This window comes from Salmo trutta, chromosome 32 (genome assembly GCF_901001165.1).
Source record: "Salmo trutta chromosome 32, fSalTru1.1, whole genome shotgun sequence".
NCBI lineage: Eukaryota > Metazoa > Chordata > Actinopteri > Salmoniformes > Salmonidae > Salmo > Salmo trutta.
Window position 1 is genome coordinate 31,335,872 of NC_042988.1, and position 27,960 is coordinate 31,363,831.

General features: G+C 44.3%; 1 pseudogene; it reads left to right on the forward strand.

The window, feature by feature from the left end:
* The first annotated feature begins 2,050 nt into the window (after window positions 1-2,050).
* Window positions 2,051-27,960, forward strand: part of LOC115171700 (extracellular serine/threonine protein kinase FAM20C-like) — a 71,372-nt pseudogene continuing 45,462 nt past the window's right edge.

The following is a 27,960-nucleotide window of genomic DNA, read 5'->3' on the forward strand; positions in this document are numbered from 1 at the left end:
GCCAAGCCCAGCAGCTATGATGCTGCCGAGCTCCATCTAGCTCCCCATGCAGAGCCCACCCATCCTTCCACAAGTACCGCCAGGATACTGGCTCCACAGCCCCTCCGCCTCCGACTGTTCCTGACAGTCTTGGAACAGAGGAGCCAGTCCAAGTTAGCCTAGAATCCTCCCCTAGTGGCCTAGCCACCGAATTTCTGTCCAAAAACCTTAATTTAATAGCAACAGGTTCATAGGAAGAGGGTGTCTGGAATATTCATTTACTGCAGAATTCAATATAATTCCAATGCAAGAACCCAAATGACGCCCCTGTGTAGAGCTACATATTGGTGTTTCATCATAGAAATAGATACATTCTATTATGGTTTTCTTGGTAGCCTATTGGTTTCTGTGATTGTAAACTGTACCTGTTGGAAGCGTGTTTATGGTAGGCTGGCATTGCTTAATTGATTACATGGGTTGAATTTGATCCACAGAAGTGTATTGTGCCATATCAAACGCGTAGCTTTACTCATGAACAGCATGGTTTTGCATGTTTGAAGCTGGCCTATAGGCCTATTTGTTTGGCAAGACAGCTGTACATGGATGCATGTCACTAGGCTGTAGGCTATGTTTTTGTTATGTGGATCTCCATTTGCTTTTTGTTTACTGTTAATGTAACTAGGCAAAATATATGTTGAACAACAATATGAACAACAACAAACGCAACACGCAACAATTTTAATAATTTCACTGAGCTACAGTTCATATGAGGAAATCAGTCAATTGAAATAAATTCATTAGGCCCTAATCTATGGATTTCACATGACTGAGGATACAGATATGCGTCGGTTGGTTACAGATTCCTTAAACAATGGGCATCACTGTGGGCCTCAGGATCTCATCACCGTATTTTTGTGCAATCAAATTGCCAATCGATAAAATGCAATTGTGTTCGTTGTCCGTAGTTTATGCCTGCCCATAACATAACCCCACTGCCACCTTGGGGCACACTGTTCACAATGTTGACATTAGCAAACCGCTCACCCACACAACTCTATACACATGGTCTGCGGTTATGAGGCCAGGTTGACTTACTGCCAAATTCTCTAAAACGACGTTGGAGGCGGCTTTTGGTTGAGAAGTTAACATTCAATTATATGCCAAAAGCTCTGGTTGACATTCCTGCAGTCAGCATGCCAATTGCACGCTCCCTAAAACCTTTCTGTGGCATTGTGTTGTGTTACAAAACTGCACATTTTAGAGTGGCCTTTTATTGTCCCCAGCACAAGGTGCACCTCTGTAATGATCATGCTCTTTAATCAGCTTCTTGATATGCCACATCTGTCAGGTGGATTGTTTATCTTGGCAAAGGAGAAATGCTCACTAACAGATATATAAACACATGCGAACAAAATATGAGAGAAATAATCTTCTTGTGTGTATGAAACATTTCTGGGATATTTTATTTCAGCTCATGAAACATGGGACCAACACTGTACATGTTGTGTTTATATATTTGTTCAGCGTAGATTGCGTCATTCCTTTATTTATCTGATATTTTGTTTACTGGGCTTACTTGGTACTGTTGTTTTGTTCTGTTTTCATTCATTCGTTTGTATTGCAGTATTTTTGTTTGTATTTTGGTAAAACAGCTGTATGTATGGCTGCATTCACATAGGGTAAATCACCTATGACAAACAGCCTATCTATCTTGCAGCCTATTCATTCCCAAAACGGCCTTGCTTTAGTGTGCAGGGCGCTGTCCATTGTACTGATACAGCGCAGCAGAGATAGGCTGCATATTTCTCTCCAACCTGTCACTTCAAAAGCACTCAATCAATGATCTCGGATTCTCGAAATTTGAACTTTATGTTTATTGTGGTATAGCGTGAAATAAGCCACATTTAATATAATTCAAATCCAAGAACACCCCAAAAGTGTACCCCCTCACCGATTTCAACTTCCCCCTTTATCCTGGCGCAGGGTCTGGTCGACTGCACAGTGGTACTAAGAAATAGAAGACGCCCTCTTCTTGCGCTGTGGAGAGTTGCAGCCAGGTTTACAGTATATCGTTCCAACACGCTTTCTGAAGCTCTCTCTCTTTTTATGTCACTATCGCTGTTTGCATGTAGACGCAGCCAATCTCTTCCCTATGACGCCGGCGAGGCTGGGCTCAGAAGGGTTTGATCATAATATTTAACACACCCACCCAGTAAGAGCACCATACTAGTTCGACTGAGAAGTATAACAGCCACGGGACAAGTGGAAGCCAAAATCTCTGCACCTGCCAAGCGGTGTAGCCTACTTGCTCTGCTGTTCCTTGACCGGAAAGACGGTGACGGAAGATGTATATTTTTGACAGGTTCTGGCCTAGGCTCGCACCCAGGTATCTTCAGCTGACAGTGCATCACATGTTTTTTTTTTTAAATCTCGTCGATTTTTTTGCGTTGCTTTTCTTTAACGCATTTTTTTGTGCCTGTTGCTATTTCCTACAAGGACTGTGGTCACATTTAAAAAAAATCTGAAATAGAATAAAGACTGTCTCTCGGACTTTTAACAAACAATGACGATTGGACAGCATTGACACGTTTTTATGCTCAGCATTGCATGTTCTGAGGATGGAACAGTGCTTTCGAGACGCAATTGTGCTAAAACACGTTTAATTAAAATTCCCTAAACTATTCACTGCTATTACGATAGATATCGTTTTGTGCTGTATGCAGAATAGCCACAGACCCAGGTGCCTGCTCTCCGCAATGAGTCGGCATGTCCATCTGGCTGAATATGAATAATTCAGTATTTTCTAAAAGACCAGTGCTCTGTGCGTAAACATGGAGTTTCTGATATAATACGGATTATGTTTGGAATGACCAGAAAAAAACTCTAAATTATCTACATTGGGTTTTTGCTCCATATTTCACATTGACTATAATTGTAATATATATATATATATATCGGTGTTGCGCGCTGCTTTTTTGGTTTAGTGATATAACAACAACTACTTGGAAGTGAATCCTGTACAAAATGATCAAGATGATACTGTTTCGTAAATTTCGAGTTTTGATACTCATGGTGTTTTTGGTGGCGTGTACCATGCACATTATGATAGACTTGCTCCCAAAACTAGAGAAGCGAGCGGCGGGACCGGAATCCGGCAACGGTGGCTGCCAGTGCACTCACAACCCGAGCGAGGAGGCCGGGAGCTGGGGGAAGCAACGCGCTAGGTCGGTGGCGGAACAGGGCTGGCCTAACAAACACACGCTGAGAATCCTGCAAGATTTTAGCAACGAGCCGAGCTCAAACCTCTCGTCCCATTCCCTGGAAAAAATCCCTGCCACTGGGGAGAGAGCGGAGTCTTTCAAACGAATGAAACAGTACGACGGGGCAGCGGATAACCAGAAGCCGCTCATCAGAGACGCCAGCGGGGGTAAGACCGTTGCTGCGCCGGGTATCTCCCGGCTGCCGGCTCTGTTCGAGCATCCTTTATACAAGACGGACCTGCCGACCCTCACAGACGACGACACCTTGTTCAACGTCAATACTGACATCAGGTTCTATCCGAAAGCAGCGGGAAATCAAGAATGGTAAGCTGGGGATAAATGGAAGCAGGCGTATCACCTCATAAGAAATCAAGGTGACAGGTGTATAGTGCCATAAATGGATTATTACCCTCAAGCAATAGTTACTTAAATTGACCTCCTCCCTGGCTTTCACTGTTTTAATTAAATGAATACAAAAGTGATATGAATAACTGATGGTCCACTTGTCCAGATACTTGAACTGAGCATCGGTCAGTGTATCTCTGCTTGCTATCCACTATACCCCCTAGCTTAAAGGCTACATGACTATATACATGACTTATTGTCCATACACTATTCATTGCACCTACTGCAAAGTGGTACTCCTGCATGCAAACCCATTCTGTATTCTCTACTGCTGTCTATCTCTCTATCCATCTATCTATCATCATTTCTCCTCACACTCTCTCCATTCTATGGGGACATCATTAACTGGAAGACAATCCAATCTATCTATTCAACTGTTCCTCTCCACCTCTACCGTTGTGTAGTGAATGAACTATCTATCCATCCACACTCAAACGATGGCCTTTCTTATGATCTGAACTGTGGTGGTCTTCTGAGCACCCCCCTGCCCTTTGCACCTGTAGGCTACTTACCTATCTTATTCTGCCGTGGTTTACTGTAATATCTAATGATCTTCTAAGCATGTGGGGGTAGGCATACTATTTTCATACTTATTTGGTTATTACAATGTAAGAACTTAATTAAGAATAGAGAGTTTGGCCGCAGAAATGTGTCCTGTATTCAACCAACACTGTAGGCGTACAGATGTTAGGTTATTTGATTTGATTGTAGCCTATGTACGACTTCAATAACGATGCTGTGTAAATAACTTATTGATTGAATTTCAAAGGTGAGTCTCTCCAATATATTTTATGATGATGTGATTGTTATATATGGTGGTTACATCCTAAACATTGGCTTTAGGTTGCTTAGCAAGATAGTGTTGTTTATTACTACACTATTTTACACCTTCATTAAACGTCAGCTTCCTTGATATTGCATGTAGGACTCTACTTTGACGTCCAGTGTGATATTTGATTTAATTCGTGTCATTTGATTAGACTTAATGACATTTCTAAGGAAACTTTTTGATAACCTGGATACCGTCATAAAAATCTGAAATCCATCCAATCCCAAAGCAGACCTTGAAAAACACCCATTAATCCAGGAGAATACTGTGAGCCTTATGAACACACCTGAGGCTGGTGGGAGGAGCTACAGTATAGGAGGACAGGATCATTGTAATGTCTGGAATGGAATCAATGGAACGGAGTCCAACACGTTGTTTTCATGTGTCTGATGTGTTTGGTACCATTCCATTGATTCCATTCCAGTCATTACAATGAGCCCAACCTCCTATAGCACCCCCCACCAGCCTCCTCTGCTGTAGCAGTCATCTTCATTACCAAATCTGTAGCAGTGAATTAGACAATGCATTGACAGTTGAGCTCCTCTCCTCTTCTCCTTTCCTACAACTCATCCCTCGCTTCTGTTCTTCAGGCACAATGAAGCCAATGTGGAAGAGGAGGAGTACCCCCCTACAGGGGAGGTGACAGCCGAGTCCTACCCTAACTGGCTTCGCTTCCACATCGGTATCAACCGCTACGAACTCTACTCCAGACACAACCCTGTCCTGGACTCCCTGCTCAAGGATCTGGTCACCCAGAGGATCACCAGTGTGGGTGAGTCTGGGAAGAACTGGAATACCAAGAATACTGTGCAGTGCATCTCTGTGAGACTGTTGTGTGTATATGAGAGAGAGAGAGAGAGAGAGAGAGAGAGAGAGAGAGAGAGAGAGAGAGAGAGAGAGAGAGAGACACAGAGACACAGAGACACATAGACACATAAGTAAAGGCATTTTATACAAAGCCAAGTTTAATCAACGTCCAATGCTTTTGTCCCAATCCTGAGTTTCAATTAAACCCCCCTTCATTTTAACCTGAGGCCCTTGTTACAGATAGCAAATACATTCAGAGGAAGTAGAAAATAGATGAAAAACCATCAATGCATCTGTGTCAAACAGTTTGGCTATGGAAAATAATCTGTCAGACCTCAAAGCAATCATACAGAGTGTTTAGGTGACATTATGTGGCTGTCGCAGGCTAAATGGGTCCACCTCTGTGACTGCTTCTGTTCCCACTGGAGAGCTACTGCTGCTATGAAGTTCTGCCTCCCTCGCTCAACAGTCTGAGGTCTGCCATATCATAGACCTGTGTGTGTGTAAGGGGGGCGGTGTGTGTGTGTGTGTATATGTGTGTGTGTGTGTGTGTGTGTGTGTGTGTGTGTGTGTGTGTGTGTGTGTGTGTGTGTGTGTGTGTGTGTGTACGTGTCTGCTTGCGTGTGTGCGTGGATGCGAGGGATACATGTCTATGCTGATGTTTGTGTCCATGCAAAGACGAGGGCTAAAATAAGAACCGCTGCACCACCCTACAGCATTGATATTAGTTCCTCAATCACTCCTGGACAGGATGTAATCACTGGTGCTCCATGGCACCTCTTGTTCTAGGTGTGTGTCACCCACTGTTTCCATTGCTCTGCCTATCAATCAACTGCATCTGCACTCAGAGATGGCCATATAAAACGCTGTGTGGGGGGAGGAATGTGGGGTGTGTGTGTGTGTGTGTGTGTGTGTGTGTGTGTGTGTGTGTGTGTGTGTGTGTGTGTGTGTGTGTGTGTGTGTACTGTACCTCCACACAGACAGCAGCCTTCCCATCAGTCCAGCCTGGATCAGGGAGAGAGACAACACAGGGTGCAGATATTGAGGAAAGGTTCCACTTTCCATCATTTTTCCTGCTGATAATGTTTGGTTGAGCCTGTCTCTCTGTAAAGATATGACCTTTTTCTCAGCGTGCAGAACATCTCATAGCTCATACATCTACAGCAACACAGGTGTGTGTGTGTGTCCGTGCGTGCGTGTGTGCGTGTACGTGCGTACGCCTGTGTGTGTATGTTTGAGAGAGAGGGAGAGAGAGAGAATGAGAGAGAGAAAGAGAGAGCATTCATCATTATGATACAGAAGTGTTCCACCGAGTGGGAGCTTTTGTAAAAAAAAAAAAAAGACATTGTCATTCATGAATTCAGGCATGCTCAGATAGAGAGAGCACTATGGATGGCCATCATAACCGTTGTGGAATGCATAGCAGTGCTTCTACTACAGGTGGCCGTGACTCACACTGTAGGCTACTCTACACTAACACTGGCCTAGTTTCAATCCACTTGAACCATGAATCTCATTTCAATGTTTCATCAGGGATGACCTTTTTGAGTTTTTTCGATTAGATCAGCGCTTCCCAGCTGGTGCATCTCATCCAGTTCCTTTTGGATAACGGGTCGTGGCTCATTATCAGTGTCCTAGTTACAAACAATGGTTTTGTTTGTGGGGGCGGGTCACAACTTAGAAAGCTTTATATATAGGCAGGTCCCGGTGGCAAAGTGTTTAGGACAACTAAAGGATTAATGTTAGATTATCTGATAGCACTATCAATATGACCCAGCAACCGGAAAATGTAATACATCTTGCCCTATATCAAAAGAGAGAAATGTTAAGACAGAGAGACCTAGCTGGGAGAGAGAGAGTTTAAGAAAGACAGAGAAATAAAGAGAGTGAGAGGGAAAGACAGAGAAATAGAAATAAAGTGAGTGTGAGAGCAAAGGAGAAAGAAAGAGTGAAGGAGGAGACTGCAGGGCTTGTTTACATTGTGGTTAGGCAGAGCTGCAGGGTTGTGTAATATGCTCAAGATAATGCTCTGTAATATATGGACAAATCCCCTGAAAGCCTGTCCATTATGACAGAAACACAAGCCATTTAGACAGCCCCTCTCAGGCCTTTTGTTAGACAGATAATCAGGCAGAGTCTGGAGCGTGTCTGATTTAGCCTGGCCCACTCCCTCCGTGTGAAACGGAGCGACGGCCAGATCTGAAGGGAAAGATGGGCGTAGGTAATTGTACTGTTCTTTTACACGGGCGGAGAGAGTTTTGGAGTTGGAAGACTTCTAGCCTCCTGGGTAGTCTGGAGTTTTCCAGTTACTGTACAGCCTACCCAGGTCCAACTCTAACAGGGTTATTGAGTCTTCTCTTTGCAATAAAGGAGGAGATCCATGCATGGATTCAGCTAAACGTGTAGTAGCTACTGTTTCCTGCATAATAGTGTATTTGTACATCACTGGAATATGATCACTGAAAAGAACTGAAGGCAATAGTTTGGTAAGACCTCCTATGAATACACATATTACTGTAAGTGCATTCACAACACTTCAAAATGCTTATAATGCATTATGAAGAGGGTGAAGAGGGTATTCATAGAAAGTGTTACCAATCATTTTTTTTAGGTATGTCTATGTTAAGAAAACAGACACACACGGAAAAAGGTGTCACCCAGGTTAGGTTTCGTCAACATCAAAGAGAGGATTGCATTGATGTTTCTCTAAAAGTAGGGTTTTGCGCACGCACGCACACACACACACGCGCTCGCACATAGAAATCAGAATCATGAACAGCCGCATCATATTTAGATTACGTTGATTGTACTAAATTGTTTTGGTATCTTTTAGTTGTCAGTGTATTAGACTAAGCAGAGGGGATATGATGATGTTGAAATGTTGAAGTTGAAATGGTGCTGGAATACTGGAGGCAGCTCCTGTTTTCTTTGTGACTTGCAGTAACTCTCCGTGGTTCTAAATCAATAGTTATTTAGAAGTCTGAAAATGTCGGAAACATTAACTTTCTTGACTATGCTGTAGGTCATGTAAACTGTTTGTTACATGCAATATGCTTTGTGGACTTCACCAGACAGGTTGCTCTCCGGTTTTGTGATGAAACAAAGATGTGGTTGAGTTTATTCTGCCACTGTGTCTTCTTATTGTCTCTGCCTTTAGGCCTATATATCACAGTGTCAAGGCATATGAACTAACAGGTTATAGAGCAAACAACACAATTATCACAACACACAGGTTGTAATATAGCTCTTTTGGGGGGGGGGGGGGGGCTTGCCTTCCCCAGTGATTTTACCTACACACTGCTACTGGACAGGTCGAGGAAGACAATGCTTGCAATTGATTTATATTTTTGGAATATTGATAAGTGTCAGTTGGGACATCGAGTACGCATCGTCTCAATGCTCATTTTGGCCAAAACACCTTCGGACTCTAATTATCACTATCGAACACAACAGCAACAGGCCACTCGATAAAGGGCCTAATCCAAGTGTTCGGTTTGAGATTCAGTCTACTGCGGTACATAGAACTTCATTGCCCCCTAGCGCTCATACGCAATAGGAACATATTCTGCACTGTGAATTCATGTGGAATTTTATACTTTTTCTTCGAGTTTTAACGTAAAACCGGCTGTTTAATAGTTGTTGTAGTAAAATGTTTACATTTGTCACATCCCTAGTGGAGGTGGGGGGAGGGGGGGGTCATTGGTGCGTGTGTGTGCCTGCGTGTGTGTGCGCGCATGTATGGTCGTGTGCGCGCATGTATGGTCGTGTGCATGTCTCTGTCTCTATACCTCAAGATGGTACAGTAAATTCACTTTTGACCTCTTTGTGTCTTCCCTAAACAGTCATGAAGTCAGGAGGAACTCAACTGAAGCTCATCATGACCTTCCATAACTACGGACAGGCGCTGTTCAAGCCCATGAAGTAAGTAGTGTCTGTAGTGTCTGTAGTGTCTGTAATGTCTGTGGTGCCGGTGGCGCCTGTAGCGTATGTACTGTCTGTGGTGTCTGTAGTGTCTGTAGTGTATGTGGTGTATGTGGTGTCTGTGGTGCCGGTGGTGTCTGTAGCGCCGGTGGTGTCTGTGGTGCCTGTGGCGTCTGTCGCGTCTGTAGTGGCTGTAGCGTCTATAGTGTCTATGGCGTCTGAAGTGTATGTGGTGCCTGTGGTGCCTCTATTGTCTGTAGTGGCTATAGTGGCGGTGGCGTCTGTAGTGTCTAGTGGTGGTGGCGTCGGTGGCGTCTGTAGTGTCTGTGGTGTCTGTGGTGTCTGTGGTGCCTGTGGTGCCTGTGGTGCATGTGGCATCTGTAGCGTATGTAGTGTCTGAAGCATCTGTAGTGTCTGTGGTGTCTGTGGTGTCTGTGGCAGATTAAATACATGTTGACAAAGTAAAAGACCATAAAGCCTCCGTTCTATCATCCATTTATGAACGTTCATGATATCATAATATATCACGTTTGCCTATTTATGTCCTATGTATGTCCTAATGATGCCCTATCTATGTCCAATATAATACTATTTATGTCCTTTTTATGCCCTATTATGTCCTATTTATGCCCTATTTATATCCAATTTAATCCTATTTATGCCCTATTTATGTCCTGTTTACGTCCTATTTATGCCCTATTTATGTCCTGTTTACGTCCTATTTATACCCTATTTATGTCCAATTTAATCCTATTTATGCCCTATTTATGTCCTATTTATGCCCTATTTATGTCCTATTTATACCCTATTTATGCTAAGAAAGGCCACCATTTACTTTGCTTCTTTTACTCTTCTTTACTCTTTTAACACCAAAATACTATATCGTACTCCCTGATGTGCTTGATCAACTAAAGGAATTAACAAAGTGCTACCTAAAGATCAAACATTTTATTTCAGGGAAAAACAACCAGAATAAATGCTGGACATTTCAACTGCTGCGCTCATGACTGGTTAGGATCCATCATTTATTTTCTGTCTGATCTTTTCTAGTGGGGAATGATCAGTCTGTTTTCAATGAATGAATGAATTAACATCAACAGGCTTGCGTGTTAATTAAAAAGATAACCCAGAGCCGTCACACCAAGCTCTTGGGGGAGACATTTTGCCAGCATAAGCACGGCACATAAAAACCATCCAGCTGAGATATTATGCCCAGTGAATTCCCCCACCGTTAAAACAGACTGTGTGTGTGTGTGTGTGTGTGTGTGTGTGTGTGTGTGTGTGTGTGTGTGTGTGTGTGTGTGTGTTGTGTTGTGTCTTGGCTAACTCGCCTGTGATCAAACAGTAATTGCTCAAGAGCCCACTTTGACATATTGGATGCTGACGTTTCCGACTGAATTGAACCACAGTGTGGAGAGAGAGAGAGAGAGAGAGAGAGAGAGAGAAAGAGAGAGAGAGAGAGAGGAGAGCTTCTTCATTGCAGGTGCGATGTTGTGGTGACCCATAGAGGTTTAATAAGTTATCACACTTTTCTGTTAGCTAAACTCCAATGCTTACTTTGATGTTGAATAAATAAAGACTAGATAGTCATTGGGGTGTTTGAAATACAGTATATTGAATGATGATAGTCATTTGGGTGTTTGAAATACAGTATATTGAATGATGATAGTCATTGGGGTGTTTGAAATACAGTATATTGAATGATGATAGTCATTGGCCATAGCAGCTCATGTAGAAAAACACACTTGAGTGTCACACCACAGTAACATCTTGTTTTTCATCAGATACGTAGTCTTTAGTCTAGCTATGAGATGAGACATAGTTTTCAGTTGTCTTTCATTTAATGATATGTTATTAACCTGAAATCTCCTAATGACACGTCTGAGATTGCACTAGACTTCTTATTAGTCTGAAGGATGAACTTGAGTGGAATGATGGGTGTCTGTGGTGCAACAGGTACCGTTTAAAGTTCCTCATAGGACAGATGGTTACTGATGATACTGAAAGACGGAGTAAGAATGTAGAATGTACATGTAACTGCCCATGTAAAGGAAGCACTACCATAAAGTGTCTTAATAGGGCGTTGGGCGTTGGGCCACCACGAGCCGCCAGAACAGCTTCAATGCTTGCATTTGTTGATGATGGTAAAACATGCTCCAGAATCTCCCATAAGCGTTCATTTGCGTTGAGATCTGGTAACTGAGACACACACACACACACACACCCTTTAAACCCCCTGTGCTCCTTTGAGACCCTTCTTTCAAAGTCAGAGATCTCTTCTTCTAGCCAGGGTAGCCAAAATAAAGGCCATTTTTATACATGACCCTAAGCATGATGGGATGTTAATTGCTTAGTTAACTCAGGAACCACACCTGTGTGGAACTACCTGCTTTCAATACACTTCGTATCCTTCAATTACTCAAGTGCTTCCTTTATGTCTATGCTAGATATAATGAACATGTCTGGAGTGTGTTTTGTTGGGGGGTGATCACTGATCTTATAGGCAGGGTCAGTTTTTGCTGTATGAGCTCTCAGGAAAGCTCTGAGCTCTAGTTATATGCTATAATTATCTTTTATAACCCAACTGTATGCTACAGATGTGTTCCTTTAATTAGAGCAGGCTTGCCATGGCAGCAACACGATCATGCCACTGCAGCATTTTGAATGGCTGATAATTTGAATTCAAATTCTAACTAACTAGCTATATGCTATAACTACATGCTACAACTATGGCCCGGAGTTTCCCTGTTCATATGACCTGACCCAGGAAAAACTCCTGTTCATAGGTTCCAATGACATTGACGTGTCCTTGATTCTAAGCTGGACCCCGAGTGCTGTAGCTTCAGAGTGTTAGCTAGCTACTGAGCTGTGTGTTGGTCCTCCCCCACCTGTCCTGTTGTGCATCTGGATGTTCACCAGGCATCAAAGCAGCTTCAATGTTGTGTTCCTTTGAGCTTGATTTAAATGTGTCTACCAGCGTGAGGTAGGAGCGAGGTCGGACACGCCAGAACTCTGACACTTTGCCAAACCGCCCACTGCTCCATTTGTAGGGCCTCATAAAAAAGTTAGGAGAGCTAAAATATGTGTGTGTATGGATTTAGATTTTGCGGCGAAGGGTTGAGAACCTCAACAACTAATGCAACTCACCGCTGAGTGCACGTGGAATGGAGTTCATAAAACCTATTGAGATATCAACTGAATCGATCTCAGCAGTGAGGCCTAGGATGGTCTGGGACACACTTGGAAGACTAAGTGGAGGAATGTTGTTGTGTTCAGATTTCCGATGCCTCGAGAAAAGATTTTCAATGAGTCTTCCAGAGGCGTGACGGTGGGAGAGATAAGCAAGGGGGCTAAGGGGAGTTCATGCTCACACCCTTGGTAGAGAGCCAACAAGTAGGCCTGCAGGGTGGTTCAGTCAAGGGCTTCATTATCCCACAGACTCACTGTGAAGAGTCCTGGCTCACATAATACAGAGGAGGAGATCAGATCAGGGAAGGAGAGAGAGAAAGAGAGAGAGAGATATGTCTGTAGGAAGGAGGGGGTGGGTAAGGCCTGGCAGGGCAGAAGGGGTCAGAGATAGATAGATGGAGGGACACCATATTTTTTATTGTATTTTTATTTCACCTTTATTTAACCAGGTAGGCTAGTTGAGAACAAGTTCTAATTTGCAACTGCGACCTGGCCAAGATAAAGCATAGCAGTTAGACACATACAACACAGAGTTACACATGGAATGAACAAAACATACAGTCAATAATACAGTAGAAAAAAATAAAACAAAAAGTCTATATACAGTGAGTGCAAATTAGGTAAAATAAGGGAATTAAGGCAATAAATAGGCCATGGTGGCAAAGTAATTACAATATGGCAATTAAACACTGGAATGGTAGATGTGCAAAAGATGGATGTGCAAGTAGAGATACTGGGGTGCAAAAGGAGCAGAATAAATAAATAAATACAGTATGGGGATGAAGTAGATAGATGGGCTGTATACAGATGGGCTATGAACAGGTGCAGTGATCTGTGAGCTGCTCTGACAGCTGGTGCTTAAAGCTAGTGAGGGAGATGGGAATCTCCAGCTTCAGAGATTTTTGCAGTTTGTTCCAGTCATTGGCAGCAGACAACTGGAAGGAAAGGCGACCAAGGGAGGAATTGGCTTTGGGGGTGATCAGTGAGATATACCTGCTGGAGCGCATGCTACGAGTGGGTGCTGCTATGGTGACCAGCGAGCTGAGATAAGGCGGGGCTTCACCTAGCAGAGACTTGTAGATAACCTGGAGCCAGTGGGTTTGGCGACAAGTATGCAGTGAGGGCCAGCCAACGAGAGCGTATAGGTCGCAATGGTGGGTAGTGTATGGGGCTTTGGTGACAAAACGGATGGCACTGTGATAGACTGCATCCAGTTTGTTGAGTAGAGTGTTGGAGGCTATTTTATAGATGACATCGCCGAAGTTGAGGATTGGTAGGATGGTCAGTTTTACGAGGGTATGTTTGGCAGCATGAGTGAAGGATGCTTTGTTGCGAAATAGGAAGCCGATTCTGGATTTAATTTTGGATTGGAGATGCTTAATATGAGTCTGGAAGGAGAGTTTACAGTCTAGCCAGACACCCAGGTATTTGTAGTTATCCACATATTCTAAGTCCGAACCGTCCAGAGTAGTGATGCTAGATGGGCGGGCAGGTGCGGGCAATGATCGGTTGAATAGCATGCATTTAGTTTTATTTGCGTTTAAGAGCAGTTGGAGGCCACGGAGCGAGAGTTGTATGGCATTGAAGCTCGTCTGGAGGTTAGTTAACACAGTGTCCGAAGAAGGGCCAGAAGTATACAGAATGGTGGCGTCTGCATAGAGGTGGATCAGAGAATCACCAGCAGCAAGAGCGACATCATTGATGTATACAGAGAAGAGAGTCGGCCCAAGAATTGAACCCTGTGGCACCTCCATAGAGACGGCCAGAGGTCCGGACAACAGGCCCTCCAATTTGACACACTGAACTCTATCAGAGAAGTAGTTGGTGAACCAGGGGAGGCAATCATTTGAGAAACCAAAGCTGTTGAGTCTGCCAATAAGAATATGGTGATTGACAGAGTCGAAAGCCTTGGCCAGGTCGATGAATACAGCTGCACAGTAATGTCTCTTATCAATGGCGGTTATGATATCGTTAACCTCTATGGGCTAGGTGGGACGTGACCGTCCCACTCTATTCAAGAGCCAGTGGAACAGCGTGGCGCGAAATACAAAAACCTAAAAAATGCAATAATTTAAATTTTTCAAACATACGACTATTTTATACCATTTTAAAGATAAGACTCTCGTTAATCTAACCACATTGTCCGATTTAAAAAAGGCTTTACAGCGAAAGCAAAACATTAGATTATGTTAGGAGAGTACATAGACACAAATAATCACACAGCCATTTTCAAAGCAAGCATATATGTCACAAAAACCCAAAACACAGCTAAATGAAGCACTAACCTTTGATGATCTTCATCAGATGACACTCCTAGGACATTATGTTATACAATACATGTATGTTCTGTTCAATCAAGTTCATATTTATATCCAAAAACAGCTTTTTACATTGGCGTGTGATGTTCAGAGCATGCATTCCCACCAAAAACTTCCGGTGAATTTACTAAATTACTCATCATAAACGTTGACAAAATACATAACAATTATTTTAAGAATTATAGATACAGACCTCCTTTATGCAATCGCTATGTCAGATTTTAAAATAGCTTTTCGGCGAAAGCACATTTTTCAATATTCTGAGTGCATAGCTCAGCCATCACGGCTAGCTATTTTGACACCCGCCAAGTTCGAAGCACACTAAACTCAGAATTAGTATTAGAAATATTGTATTACCTTTGCTGATCTTCATCAGAATGCACTCCCAGGACTGCTACTTCCACAAGAAATTTGTTTTTTTTCCCAACTAATCCATAGTTATGTCCAAATACCTCCGTTTTGTTCGTGCGTTCAGGTCACTATCCAAAGGGTAACGCGCGAGTGCATTTCGGGACAAAAAAATTCTAAATGTTCCATTACCGTACTTCGAAGCATGTCAAACGCTGTTTAACCTCTCTGGGGTATGTGGGACGATTTCGTCCCACCTACGTAACAGCTACTGGAATTCCAGTGGCGCGATTTTTGAATCGTTAGAAATACTATAACTTCAATTTCTCAAACATATGACTATTTCACAGCTATTTAAAGACAAGAATCTCGTTAATCTAACCCCACTGTCCGATTTCAAAAAGGCTTTACAACGAAAGCAAAACATTAGATTATGTCAGTAGAGTGCCCAGCCAGAAAAAATCTGACACCCATTTTTCAAGCTAGCATATCATGTCACATAAACCCAAACCACAGCTAAATGCAGCACTAACCTTTGATGATCTTCATCAGATGACACACCTAGGACATTGTGTTATACAATACATGCATGTCTGTTCAATCAAGTTCATATTTATATCAAAAACCAGCTTTTTACATTAGCATGTGACGTTCAGAAAAAGCATAACCACCGCAAACTTCCGTTGAATTTACTAACAGTTTGCTAAATTACTCACGATAAACGTTCACAAAAAGCATAACAATTATTTTAAGAATTATAGATACATTACCCCTCTATGCACTCGATATGTCCGATTTTAAAATAGCTTTTCGGATGAAGCACATTTTGCAATAATCTAAGTACATAGCCCGGCATTACAGGGCTAGCTATTTAGACACCCGGCAAGATTAGCCTTCATCAAAATCACATTTCCTATAAGAAAAATGTTCTTACCTTGCTTGTTCTTCATCAGAATACACTGCCAGGACTTCTACTTCAATAACAAATGTTGGTTTGGTCCCAAATAATCCATCGTTATATCCAAACAGCGACGTTTTGTTCGTGAGTTCTAGAATGCTTTTTCACGGTCCCGCGCATGGCGCGTTGGCTTGTCAAAAATGTCTAAATATTCCATTACCGTACTTCGAAGCATGTCAACCACTGTTTAAAACCAATTTTTATGCCATTCAACTCGTAGATTAGTGATAATATTCCGACCGGGAGTATGCATTGAGCCTAAACAGCCGAATAAAATTTCTCCTCAGAAGCGACTCATGCACGCGCATCATTCAAAGGTCGTCTCAGCATCCACTTACAAAAGGCGATAATATGTTTCAACCTGAGGCTCCCTCGTAAACCTTCAGGGTTTTCGCGGGCTCTGAGAGCCTATTGGAGCCCTGGGAATTGTCACGTTACAGCTAAGATCCTTACTTTTCAATAAAAAGATGCAAGACGCACGACTCCTTGTCAGACAGGGTACTTCCTGCTTGAAACCTTGTCAGGTTTTTGCCTGCCATAGGAGTTCTGTTATACTCACAGACACCATTCAAACAGTTTTAGAAAATTCAGAGTGTTTTCTATCCAAACCTGAACAATAATATGCATATTCTAGCTTCTGAGTTGGTGTAGGAGGCAGTTAAAAATGGGAACATATTTTTCCAAAATTCTCAATACTGCCCCCTAGCCCAGACAGGTTAAAATCAATTTTTATGGTATTTTTCTCGTAAAATAGCGATAATATTCATACCGGACAATAGTGTATTCATTCAAATTGGAAAAGAAAAAACAGCGTGGTCACCAGGCAGACCACTGAGAAACTGAGCTACTATACTCTGCCTAGAGACAGAAGACGCCTCAATCCGCTTTCTGAAGGCTTTAGAGAGCCAATGGAAGCCTTGGAAAGTGCAACGTAACCCCAGAGATACTGTAGTTTTGATAGAGAATCAAAAGAAGAACTACAAATTCTCAGACAGGCCACTTCCTGCTTGGAATTTTCTCAGGTTTTTGCCTGCCATATGAGTTCTGTTATACTCACAGACACCATTCAAACAGTTTTAGAAACTTCAGAGTGTTTTCTATCCAAATCTATATGCATATTCTCGTTTCTGGGCAAGAGTAGTAACCAGTTTAAATCGGGTATGTTTTTTATCCGGCCGTGAAAATACTGCCTCCTAGCCCAGACAGGTTAAGGACCTTGAGCGTGGCTGAGGTGCACCCATGACCGGCTCTGAAACCAGATTGCATAGCGGAGAAGTTACGGTGTGATTCAAAATGGTCGATAATCTGTTTCTTAACTTGGCTTTCGAAGACCTTCGAGATGTAGGATAGATATAAGTCTGTAGCAGTTTGGGTCTAGAGTGTCTCCCCCTTTGAAGAGGGGGATGACCGCGGCAGCTTTCCAATCTTTGAGAATCTCAGATGATATGAAAGAGAGGTTGAACAGGCTAGTAATAGGGGTTGCAACAATTTCGGCAGATCATTTTAGAAAGAGAGGGTCCAGATTGTCTAGCCCGGCTGATTTGTAGGGGTCCAGATTTTGCAGCTCTTTCAGAACATCAGCTATCTGGATATGGGTGAAGGAGAAATGGTGGGGGCTTGGGCGGGTTGCTGTGGAGGGTGCCGGGCAGTTGACCGGGGTAGGGGTAGCCAGGTGGAAAGCATGGCTAGCCGTAGAGAAATGCTAATTGAAATTCTCAATTATAGTGGATTTATCGGTTGTAACAGTGTTTCCTAGCCTCAGAGCAGTGGGTAGCTGGGAGAAGGTGCTCTTATTCTCCATGGACTTTACAGTGTCCCAGAACGTTTTTGAGTTTGTACTGCAGGATGCAAATTTCTGTTTAAAAAAGCTAGCCTTAGCTTTCCTAACTGCCTGTGTATATTGGTTCCTAACTTCCATGAAAAGTTGCATATCACGAGGGCTATTCGATGCTAATACAGAACGCCACAGGATGTTTTTGTGCTGGTCAAGGGCAGACAGGTCTGGAGTGAACCAAGGGCTATATCTATTTCTGGTTCTACGTTTTTTGAATGGGGCATGCTTATTTAAGATGGTGAGGGAGGCACTTTTAAAGAACAACCAGGCATCCTCTACTGTCGGGATGAGGTTGATGTCATTCCAGGATACAGTCATGAGATTGATGTCATTCCAGGTCGATTAGAAAGGCCTGCTCGCAGAAGTGTTTTAGGGAGTGTTTGACAGTGATGAGGGGTGGTCGTTTGATCGCAGACCCATTACGGATGCAGGCAATGAGGCAGTGATCGCTGAGATCTTGGTTGAAAACAGCAGAGGTTTATTTGGAGGGCGAGTGAGTTAGGATGATATCTATGAGGGTGCCCGTGTTTACGGATTTGGGGTTATATTTGGTAGGTTCGTTGATAAGTTGTGTGAGGTTGAGGGCATCAAGCTTAGATTGTAGGATGGCCGGGGTGTTAAGCATGTCCCAGTTTAGGTCACCTAGCAGCACGAGCTCAGAAGATAGATGGGGGGCAATCAAATCACATATGGTGTCGAGGGCACAGCTGGGGCAGAGGGTGGTCTATAGCAAGCGGCAACGGTGAGAGACTTGTTTCTAGAAAGGTTCATTTTTAAAAGTAGGAGCTCAAATTGTTTGGGTACAGACCTGGATAGTAAGACAGAACTCTGCAGGTTATCTTTGCAGTAGATTGCAACACCGCCCCCTTTGGCAGTTCTATATTGTCGGAAAATGTTATAGTTAGGGATAGAAATTTCAAGGTTTTTAGTGGTCTTCCTAAGCCAGGATTCAGACACGGCTAGGACATCCGGATTGGTGGAGTGTGCTAGGGCAGTGAATAAAACAAACTTAGGGAGGAGGCTTCTAATGTTAACATGCATGAAACCAAGGCTTTCACGGTTGCAGAAGTCAACAAATGAGAGAGCCTGGGGGATGGGAGTGGAGCTAGACACTGCAGGGCCTGGATTAACCTCTACATCACCAGAGGAACAGAGGAGGAGTAGAATAAGGGTACGGCTAAAGGCTAACAGAACTGGACGTCTAGCACGTTCAGAACAGAGAGTAAAAGGAGCAGATTTCTGGGCACGGTAGAATATTTTCAAGGCATAATGTACAGACAAAGGTATAGTAGGATGTGAATACAGTGGGGGTAAACCTTTGCATATAGTGATAATGAAAGAGATACTGTCTCTAGAAATAGCATTTAAACCAGGTGATGTCACTGCGTGTGTGGGAGGTGGAACTAAATTGTTAGCCGAGGCGTTTTGAGCAGTGCTAGAGGCTCTACAGTGAAATAAAACAATAGTTACAAACCAAAACAGCAATGGACAAGGCATGGTGACGTTAGGGAGAGGCATGAGTAGCCGGGTGTTGTGGCCTCCTTGTGCAGTTACATCAGTGGACGGATCAGCAGGGTTCCGTGTGGCAAACCAGGCCAATTGGCAAAATATGTATAGTGGCCAAAGAAATATGTCCGAAGGGCCTCTTAAGCCAGCAGTCCAATGTGCTTTAGATAGCTAGCAGGCCGCGGATTAGCGGCTGTGCGTTCAGGGGACGTTAGCTGCTATAATTCTAGGTGGGAAAAATATATATATATTTAATAATAATAAAAAACATTTAAAAAAAAATAGGTTCAGAGCTTGCGGTAGGAATCTGGAGATATGGAGAAGAATAAGTCCGACTAGCTCTGGTTTGAGTCGCACTGTACAGACTGGCGAGAGTTGTCCGGGATGAAGGTAGCTGATGACCGCTAGCAAAGGATAGCTGACTGCTAGCTAGTAGCTTCGGAATGTATTTGATGGGCCTCGTAAGCTAACAGTCCGTTGTCTCTAGAAAGCTAGCATTCAGGGGACGTTAGCTGTGAAGGTCGGAAGGTGAGAAGGTTCAGAGCTTGCGGTAGGAATCCGGAGATATGGAGAAGAATAAGTCCGACTAGCTCTGGTTTGAGTCGCGCTGTACAGACTGGCGAGAGTTGTCCGGGATGAAGGTAGCTGATGACCGCTAGCAAAGGATAGCTGACTGCTAGCTAGTAGCTTCGGAATGTATTCGATGGGCCTCGTAAGCTAACAGTCCGTTGTCTCTAGAAAGCTAGCATTCAGGGGACGTTAGCTGTGAAGGTCGGAAGGTGAGAAGGTTCAGAGCTTGCGGTAGGAATCCGGAGATATGGAGAAGAATAAGTCCGACTAGCTCTGGTTTGAGTCGCGCTGTACAGACTGGCGAGAGTTGTCCGGGATAAAGGTAGCTGATGACCGCTAGCAAAGGATAGCTGACTGCTAGCTAGTAGCTTCGGAATGTATTTGATGGGCCTCGTAAGTTAACAGTCCGTTGTGCTCTAGACAGCTAGCATTCAGGGGACGTTAGCTGCGAAGGTCGGAAGATGAGAAGGTTCAGAGCATGCGGTAGGAATCTGGGGATATGGAGAGAAAAATACATCCGGTATGCTCTGGTTGAATCGCGTTGTACAAACTGGCTAACTTATGTTGGAGATTCCAGTAATAGAGGTAGAGAAAAATACTTTAGAGAAAAAGCAGGTCCACACCACATTGGGTGAGGCGGGATGCTGGAGAGTATTTTGAAGTAAGGGGTTAGAAAAAGATATGCGAAGAAAAATATATAAAAATATATATACATGGAACACGACAGGACGGAGGACAAAGATGTCTGACTGCTACGCCATCTTGGAACTATTAGGAAAAGGAGGTAGACCAGAGGAGACAGGAACAGAGCTGAAGCCTGATCAGACAGTTGGCTCTGCCATGGGTCTGTAAATTGGCAAGAAGAGGGGAAGTGGGTGAGAGCATAGAAGGGCAGAAGGGTTGATTGAAGGGGTATGGAGTGAGGGTATGTAAGGGAGGTCAGAGAAGACGAAGAGACAGAACAGGGATTGTGGCATAGACAGAAAGCAGAGAGGAGCGATGCAGTAGTTGGCACTGCCCACGTCTGTGAGCTGGCAGTGCCAGCTGTGGAGGAGGTCCGAGCGCTCTATCTATCGCTGCAGAACAGACGCACTATGCCAGGGCCCATCCACAAGGGTGCCCATCTGCCACGCTGCCTCCCTGCCCTGCCCTGCCCCGAGCCTGGCATCCATCCTGGGCAGTGGGCACCCACCCTGCGCCAACCGAAGCTGGCATCGCAGATTTGGGCATGGTATACACGCGCTGTAATGTCAAGTTAATTGGATTTGTCAATAGGGAGGAAAGGGAACAACATTGGCGCAGAGAAATGCGATGACAGAATGCAGCTCATCCTCATAGAGGAAACATCAAGCCCTGCGTTTCTTTCTCTTCTATGATTTTCCACAAATAGATATCCGCTCGGTGCTAGGTCAAAGACAGAAGACGCCTCAATCCGCTTTCTGAAGGCTTTAGAGAGCCAATGGAAGCCTTGGAAAGTGCAACGTAACCCCAGAGATACTGTAGTTTTGATAGAGAATCAAAAGAAGAACTACAAATTCTCAGACAGGCCACTTCCTGCTTGGAATTTTCTCAGGTTTTTGCCTGCCATATGAGTTCTGTTATACTCACAGACACCATTCAAACAGTTTTAGAAACTTCAGAGTGTTTTCTATCCAAATCTATATGCATATTCTCGTTTCTGGGCAAGAGTAGTAACCAGTTTAAATCGGGTATGTTTTTTATCCGGCCGTGAAAATACTGCCTCCTAGCCCAGACAGGTTAAGGACCTTGAGCGTGGCTGAGGTGCACCCATGACCGGCTCTGAAACCAGATTGCATAGCGGAGAAGTTACGGTGTGATTCAAAATGGTCGATAATCTGTTTCTTAACTTGGCTTTCGAAGACCTTCGAGATGTAGGATAGATATAAGTCTGTAGCAGTTTGGGTCTAGAGTGTCTCCCCCTTTGAAGAGGGGGATGACCGCGGCAGCTTTCCAATCTTTGAGAATCTCAGATGATATGAAAGAGAGGTTGAACAGGCTAGTAATAGGGGTTGCAACAATTTCGGCAGATCATTTTAGAAAGAGAGGGTCCAGATTGTCTAGCCCGGCTGATTTGTAGGGGTCCAGATTTTGCAGCTCTTTCAGAACATCAGCTATCTGGATATGGGTGAAGGAGAAATGGTGGGGGCTTGGGCGGGTTGCTGTGGAGGGTGCCGGGCAGTTGACCGGGGTAGGGGTAGCCAGGTGGAAAGCATGGCTAGCCGTAGAGAAATGCTAATTGAAATTCTCAATTATAGTGGATTTATCGGTTGTAACAGTGTTTCCTAGCCTCAGAGCAGTGGGTAGCTGGGAGAAGGTGCTCTTATTCTCCATGGACTTTACAGTGTCCCAGAACGTTTTTGAGTTTGTACTGCAGGATGCAAATTTCTGTTTAAAAAAGCTAGCCTTAGCTTTCCTAACTGCCTGTGTATATTGGTTCCTAACTTCCATGAAAAGTTGCATATCACGAGGGCTATTCGATGCTAATACAGAACGCCACAGGATGTTTTTGTGCTGGTCAAGGGCAGACAGGTCTGGAGTGAACCAAGGGCTATATCTATTTCTGGTTCTACGTTTTTTGAATGGGGCATGCTTATTTAAGATGGTGAGGGAGGCACTTTTAAAGAACAACCAGGCATCCTCTACTGTCGGGATGAGGTTGATGTCATTCCAGGATACAGTCATGAGATTGATGTCATTCCAGGTCGATTAGAAAGGCCTGCTCGCAGAAGTGTTTTAGGGAGTGTTTGACAGTGATGAGGGGTGGTCGTTTGATCGCAGACCCATTACGGATGCAGGCAATGAGGCAGTGATCGCTGAGATCTTGGTTGAAAACAGCAGAGGTTTATTTGGAGGGCGAGTGAGTTAGGATGATATCTATGAGGGTGCCCGTGTTTACGGATTTGGGGTTATATTTGGTAGGTTCGTTGATAAGTTGTGTGAGGTTGAGGGCATCAAGCTTAGATTGTAGGATGGCCGGGGTGTTAAGCATGTCCCAGTTTAGGTCACCTAGCAGCACGAGCTCAGAAGATAGATGGGGGGCAATCAAATCACATATGGTGTCGAGGGCACAGCTGGGGCAGAGGGTGGTCTATAGCAAGCGGCAACGGTGAGAGACTTGTTTCTAGAAAGGTTCATTTTTAAAAGTAGGAGCTCAAATTGTTTGGGTACAGACCTGGATAGTAAGACAGAACTCTGCAGGTTATCTTTGCAGTAGATTGCAACACCGCCCCCTTTGGCAGTTCTATATTGTCGGAAAATGTTATAGTTAGGGATAGAAATTTCAAGGTTTTTAGTGGTCTTCCTAAGCCAGGATTCAGACACGGCTAGGACATCCGGATTGGTGGAGTGTGCTAGGGCAGTGAATAAAACAAACTTAGGGAGGAGGCTTCTAATGTTAACATGCATGAAACCAAGGCTTTCACGGTTGCAGAAGTCAACAAATGAGAGAGCCTGGGGGATGGGAGTGGAGCTAGACACTGCAGGGCCTGGATTAACCTCTACATCACCAGAGGAACAGAGGAGGAGTAGAATAAGGGTACGGCTAAAGGCTAACAGAACTGGACGTCTAGCACGTTCAGAACAGAGAGTAAAAGGAGCAGATTTCTGGGCACGGTAGAATATTTTCAAGGCATAATGTACAGACAAAGGTATAGTAGGATGTGAATACAGTGGGGGTAAACCTTTGCATATAGTGATAATGAAAGAGATACTGTCTCTAGAAATAGCATTTAAACCAGGTGATGTCACTGCGTGTGTGGGAGGTGGAACTAAATTGTTAGCCGAGGCGTTTTGAGCAGTGCTAGAGGCTCTACAGTGAAATAAAACAATAGTTACAAACCAAAACAGCAATGGACAAGGCATGGTGACGTTAGGGAGAGGCATGAGTAGCCGGGTGTTGTGGCCTCCTTGTGCAGTTACATCAGTGGACGGATCAGCAGGGTTCCGTGTGGCAAACCAGGCCAATTGGCAAAATATGTATAGTGGCCAAAGAAATATGTCCGAAGGGCCTCTTAAGCCAGCAGTCCAATGTGCTTTAGATAGCTAGCAGGCCGCGGATTAGCGGCTGTGCGTTCAGGGGACGTTAGCTGCTATAATTCTAGGTGGGAAAAATATATATATATTTAATAATAATAAAAAACATTTAAAAAAAAATAGGTTCAGAGCTTGCGGTAGGAATCTGGAGATATGGAGAAGAATAAGTCCGACTAGCTCTGGTTTGAGTCGCACTGTACAGACTGGCGAGAGTTGTCCGGGATGAAGGTAGCTGATGACCGCTAGCAAAGGATAGCTGACTGCTAGCTAGTAGCTTCGGAATGTATTTGATGGGCCTCGTAAGCTAACAGTCCGTTGTCTCTAGAAAGCTAGCATTCAGGGGACGTTAGCTGTGAAGGTCGGAAGGTGAGAAGGTTCAGAGCTTGCGGTAGGAATCCGGAGATATGGAGAAGAATAAGTCCGACTAGCTCTGGTTTGAGTCGCGCTGTACAGACTGGCGAGAGTTGTCCGGGATGAAGGTAGCTGATGACCGCTAGCAAAGGATAGCTGACTGCTAGCTAGTAGCTTCGGAATGTATTCGATGGGCCTCGTAAGCTAACAGTCCGTTGTCTCTAGAAAGCTAGCATTCAGGGGACGTTAGCTGTGAAGGTCGGAAGGTGAGAAGGTTCAGAGCTTGCGGTAGGAATCCGGAGATATGGAGAAGAATAAGTCCGACTAGCTCTGGTTTGAGTCGCACTGTACAGACTGGCGAGAGTTGTCCGGGATAAAGGTAGCTGATGACCGCTAGCAAAGGATAGCTGACTGCTAGCTAGTAGCTTCGGAATGTATTTGATGGGCCTCGTAAGTTAACAGTCCGTTGTGCTCTAGACAGCTAGCATTCAGGGGACGTTAGCTGCGAAGGTCGGAAGATGAGAAGGTTCAGAGCATGCGGTAGGAATCTGGGGATATGGAGAGAAAAATACATCCGGTATGCTCTGGTTGAATCGCGTTGTACAAACTGGCTAACTTATGTTGGAGATTCCAGTAATAGAGGTAGAGAAAAATACTTTAGAGAAAAAGCAGGTCCACACCACATTGGGTGAGGCGGGATGCTGGAGAGTATTTTGAAGTAAGGGGTTAGAAAAAGATATGCGAAGAAAAATATATAAAAATATATATACATGGAACACGACAGGACGGAGGACAAAGATGTCTGACTGCTACGCCATCTTGGAACTATTAGGAAAAGGAGGTAGACCAGAGGAGACAGGAACAGAGCTGAAGCCTGATCAGACAGTTGGCTCTGCCATGGGTCTGTAAATTGGCAAGAAGAGGGGAAGTGGGTGAGAGCATAGAAGGGCAGAAGGGTTGATTGAAGGGGTATGGAGTGAGGGTATGTAAGGGAGGTCAGAGAAGACGAAGAGACAGAACAGGGATTGTGGCATAGACAGAAAGCAGAGAGGAGCGATGCAGTAGTTGGCACTGCCCACGTCTGTGAGCTGGCAGTGCCAGCTGTGGAGGAGGTCCGAGCGCTCTATCTATCGCTGCAGAACAGACGCACTATGCCAGGGCCCATCCACAAGGGTGCCCATCTGCCACGCTGCCTCCCTGCCCTGCCCTGCCCCGAGCCTGGCATCCATCCTGGGCAGTGGGCACCCACCCTGCGCCAACCGAAGCTGGCATCGCAGATTTGGGCATGGTATACACGCGCTGTAATGTCAAGTTAATTGGATTTGTCAATAGGGAGGAAAGGGAACAACATTGGCGCAGAGAAATGCGATGACAGAATGCAGCTCATCCTCATAGAGGAAACATCAAGCCCTGCGTTTCTTTCTCTTCTATGATTTTCCACAAATAGATATCCGCTCGGTGCTAGGTCAAAATGGTTGACGCACCGAGTGCTGAATAAACAACTCGGGAAACGCTTTGATTTATTGGTTACGGAAAGGCAAAGAAGTGTTAGTTTGGCTTTCGGGCTAGAATCTCGGTGCACAGGGGTGCTTTACACACGTGTCCCGTGTATATATATAGGACCCGTGTGTGTTTGTCCCTTCGCGCTACGCCCATGTATGTATGCGCCTGAGGGAGGTGAGGTAGGAACTCGCTTACAGTATATCTAGTCCACATGAACTCAATGAGAAATAACAAGGCTTCGTCTCTCAGCCCTGCGAGGACCCCAATGTGTGTTTGGCAGTGGCCTCTTTACTGCCTGCACTAAAAGGCTGCTGTGTTTTCATCAGCTCAGGCTGTTAATACTTATTTTCCAACCATAAGCTCATACATATAGGACCCCCTCTCTCTCTCTTTCTGTCACTCTCTTGTTCTCTATGTCTGTGTTTTGTCAATCTCTGACTCTGCCCATTGCAACTCACCATAGAGAAGAGAGAGGAGAGAGAGAAGAGAGAGAAGAGAGAGAAGAGAGAGAGAGAGAGAGAGAGAGAGAGAGAGAGAGAGAGAGAGAGAGAGAGAGAGAGAGAATCCAATTTGATTCTCCATCCATCACCCGTAAAGTCTCTGCCCACAGAGAGACAGATTCATCTGGTTGTTTTCCTATGGCCTGATAACATGAGATTGATTATATCAAGTTGATAACTCTTCGTATTGATCTCTGCACATTTTACTACAGAATATCGATCACATTCAATCTTCGTCTTGGTAGTTTCGTGTGGCTGGAATATTTGTACGCTATCTCTGAGTGGATTTTGGTCGTGTTGCATCATACATATTGCACATTTCACACACACATACATACATACATGCAGGCACTCTATCACTCTCTCTCACAGCAAGGAGTAAATGACTGTCTTGTTACGTACTGAGACCTTTTGTGGTAAATTCTAAGGGTTTTCTGTCAGGGTTGTTCATGAGAAATGGGGAATGATTGAAAGTGAAACTCAGAGAGGCCAGGGATCAGTGCTCCCATCCTCTGAATAGTGGATCGTAAATCCAACTCCACAGATTGAGCTTGATCCAAATGGCTAAATCCAGAAGTTAAAACGTGCACGACTGCTCCCAATCCGCTGTGGGAAAAGTGGAGGGGAAATTTCTCTCTTTCATGGATAAAAGCCATGAACAATCTACAATTCCCTCTTCTGTTTTCAAACCCCCAGCTTAACACAGAGCTGTCCTCTCTGTCTCACGCCCGACATTTTGCGATCCATGTAAAAAGGACAAAAAGAAGGAGGGAGGACCGAGTGTTGAAATGCAGTCCGTTATGTTTTCTCTTTCTTTTCTCTGGAAGTCAAATGAGATGACATGGTTCATTTAACAGGGCCAATGGAGGACTATAAAAATACCATTAGTTCATATGAAATGGAGGAGCAGTGAGGTGTGTGTGTGTGTGTGTGTGTGTGTGTGTGTGTGTGTGTGTGTGTGTGTGTGTGTGTGTGTGTGTGTGTGTGTGTGTGCGTGTGCGTGTGTGCGCGCATGCACGTGTATGTGTGTGGTTGCATGGACGTGTCTGCGCGGATGGAGCCAGTTACCACGGACAGCTGAGCTACAGCACACACACACACACACACACACACACACACACACACACACACACACACACACACACACACACACACACACACACACACACACAGAGAGAGAGAGAGAGAACTTTACAAGTGCTGCACCACATGCAGTATTTCACACTATAGGAAATAACCCTCAATCTATAAATCCTAAGAAATCAGCACATTGGTAGGTCAATATGACTTCTGGTTACGATTGTACAGACGTGTCCTATGTGGTGTGAAATGCCACATTAGTTTGTTTTACGCTCAGATTGATAAACTTTCTGCACCTGATTAGCAGTTAGCGGTTAGCAGTTAGCGTTAGCAAACCCTTGGCAGCTCTGTACCTGAGTACCAGTTAGTGGTTTGCATTAACCTGATTCTCGGTTAGTTACGGCCACTAGGTTAGCGCTAGCTAACCCTTGTCACAGAGAGGTTCCTGAGCCTCAGCGTCTGATCGTGCAACGCTAGTTACAGTTGGACCTCGCTTGTCACTTTTACTCAATGTATACATCAGGATCCGTCCCCTCGCACTGACAAGTG